General features: G+C 33.6%; 1 long non-coding RNA gene across 1 annotated transcript; it reads right to left on the minus strand.

Moving 5' to 3' along the window:
- Positions 1-556: 556 nt before the first annotated feature.
- LOC147391140 (uncharacterized) lies at positions 557-2507 on the minus strand. Its single transcript, XR_015182902.1, has 3 exons — positions 2061-2507; positions 1893-1968; positions 557-1234 (listed from the first exon to the last, which is right to left on the minus strand). It is a non-coding gene; the product is annotated as an uncharacterized LOC147391140 (long non-coding RNA).
- Between the last annotated feature and the right edge of the window lie 782 nt (positions 2508-3289).

The following is a 3289-nucleotide window of genomic DNA, read 5'->3' on the forward strand; positions in this document are numbered from 1 at the left end:
TCAAAGGATCTGCGCCTAACAAGAATGACTAGGTTTTGAGAAACCTAACAAGAATGACTAGGTTTTGAGAATCCAAAACAGACGCAAAGAACATAAAAAAGTGCTTTTGCTAATTACTAGGTTTTGAGAAATCAAGACAAATGCAAATAGTGAAAACATAAATAGAGTGCTTTTGCCACTTGTGTGTTCAATTTTTTTTTTAATTAGAAATGTATCTGGTTAGTATTTCAAATCCACAAGATACTACAGAACATACTCATTGCTCGATTGGAGCTTTGAAAACCCCACAAGTTATAAACCTAACATAAGTAACTTAAATCTCGTGCTAGATTAGGTTTTTAAACAACTCTTAAGGCATGTGAAATGCATCAACACCTTAACCCCATTCTCATTTTCTTTTCAAGAACATTTGATGTAAAAGAAGCAAATGTTCCACGATGATGGCAATGATATCATCGGTCAAGATAAAGAATGAGAAATTCTTCGAAGACGACAATGACAATGACATCGTTGAGCTAAGACAAACTTCTTTGATCGTTGTCGTTGGATGAGATATAGATAATCGAGTGAACAGTCCATAAAATGCCGATATATTTGATGGTTACATTCATATCATTATATTGATTTTTGGGATGGAAGATTGTCTTGGTGGGAGCCATGGAAAGATTGATCGCAACTCTAGGCAGCGTGCAGACACACATGAAATTTATTATAAAAAAGAAAGAAAAACAAACAAATTTTGAACAGATATATTTGCATCCACATAGAAAAACAAACAAGATCTGAGTCTCATTTGATCAATGTAATTGCAGAAGATAATCTCATTCCACAGATGAAGAGCCAAGCCATTGTCAAAAAGCCACAAAAATATATCCCATCATTGCTACATAATATACCCACCTTACACATACATGAATGTTGTGTCCTGTTTCATCAGAGTATGTGTTGTTGATATGATATTGAATATATGCAAAATATAAAACTTGACTATTACCAGATCAAACTTGGAAATCCCAAAGTGTGTGGTGTGGCAGAAACATTACATATGAGTTCATCATCATCAATTAAACTACAGTAAAGTACACACATTTTGTTATTAGCTAACATGTTATTTTTCATGAGCTCCAGGCTATTTTTCTCAGAATAGAGGGCCACGTAGTAACCATGAAGAAAGGACTGTAGACTGAAATCCTCTGGCCACTACAATCGCAAATAGTTGGGATAAGACCAAAATCTGGAAAAAATATGAAATGAAAAAAAAATGATCAAAACCAAAAATACTAAAACCATGATAAACATGATGGATAAAAATCTTAAAGGCTCACACATTTTTTACTCATTCAACACCACACCACAACATTGCATACACATACATACAATAACTTTCTTTTCATTAATATAATCTCTGCTTCTTACTTCCAAGCACTTGTAACTTGTTTGCCCAAGTCTCTCATGACATCAAAATCTTTTGGCTAAGATTATAATTCTATATAACCTGCAACTCACATGTACATGCATCACACTGCACAGTCAATTGGGATTCAGCTCTACTAACAAATACCCACTTAACCTAATTTTAGATGAAAACCAGGCACAATGTTATACAAGGTTCTGAAGGGTAAAATGCATGTCAATCCATCATTAAATATAAAAATGCATTAATGATTAAACCCAAAAATACTCAGGAATGCATAACAGTAACAGTAGCTTCGTCTTCGTCATCCCCCTCTCTTGTTAGCATTTCATCGAACAAGTGATTATGAAACAAAAGAAAAACACAACCAAAGAAATGGATGTACTAGGTCAATTGCAATCATATCTCATGGAATATCTCCATGCAATATGTCATAATCAAATTCACACAAACGCACAATAGAATAACAAAATCGAACCTTTGTAGTCAATGTAAAGGAAATGCCTCGTGATCGCTCTCCATGTCTTCGTTCAATTCTTGTACATCGTCAAAATCTATGGAAAAAATAATAAATAAAACTATATATGAATAATTTATTCGAACAGATAAATGCTTTAAATTAGCTTATGAATAGAATTTCTCTTACCTTGGGTAGCAGAATCTATCTTCTTTCCATTTGGATTTGTAGGACATAATCAATTATCGTGTCCTGTTTTTGATTTATGTTGACATTGGTTTGCAGGATTATGGAGTAGATTCCGTGGGTTTTCATATTGTCCAAGAGTACGTGAAATCCCACTGAGTACCAGAGCTAGTTATTTGACGAGGCTCTGATTTGGAGTCAATTTTTTGTTGAAGAAAACTTTTGTAGTTGAATGGTTGAGGATACTTGAAATACATACTGAAAGATTGGTAGAATTTTTCAATGGTGTTGGTTTGTATTTTATGCAATGTTCCTCGGTTTAGGTTTTCTCAAATTAGCAGTCACCATGAACAAGTAATGGAAGACTTATCCAAATCAGGGACGTCTGTATCATTTGAATTTTGCCTAAGTTCAGACAGATATCAAGTTTATTTATAATTAATGACATGGATGGGTGGAATTTTGTTAAATTTGCGCACTGTTTTTATTCCTTTAGTGTATGCATGATTGAATTAGGAGTGAGGATGGAACAAGCTCAAATGATGTTGAATCATATTTCAACAGATACCCTTGATTTGAAAAATTATACGTTTTCAATATTGCTCTTGATTGTCAGATTATGCACCAATTAATGTTGAGATTCTGGAACAATTTCTCCTTTTAAAAGTGATAGCATGCCTCATAGAACCCCTTCAACACAAGTGCATGGTGTCTACAAAAATAAAATAAACATTTTGACCTAACGTGGTGGTTTCGGTGCATAATGGGACTATTTTATTGGGCATTTGTGATGTATGAAATGTGTACATGTTAACCCATCATACAGTCCACCAGACATTTAAGATACTTGTTCAATAGTTATCATTCTATTGTGAATGGAGTGTATTGCAATTAGGTCTTAAAAGAAGGAATATTGATTTAGTTTGTTAGGTGCAAACATATTCCTCAAGTTAAAAAGAGGTTTTGATTGGATCTATTTATGACTCTTGGAAAGAATATTTTGGGTCCCTATTTGATTAGGCGAGTCTTCTCTTAATTTCTTATATGCTATTTGCATCATTCAAGTAATCTAAGTGAAGTAAAGTGGTGAATGGGATACTGAAACAAATCATCTCGATGGTATTATCCTTAGAGAACCAATGAAAATTGATTTTATTGGTAGCAGTATTGAGTAGAACATGATGCTTATGGTCATGGCACACAAGATTAGAAGCTTTAATTCACCTCCCTAT

This window comes from Akebia trifoliata, chromosome 11, assembly GCF_017979445.1.
Source record: "Akebia trifoliata isolate Shusen 1 chromosome 11, ASM1797944v1, whole genome shotgun sequence".
Classification (NCBI taxonomy): domain Eukaryota; kingdom Viridiplantae; phylum Streptophyta; class Magnoliopsida; order Ranunculales; family Lardizabalaceae; genus Akebia; species Akebia trifoliata.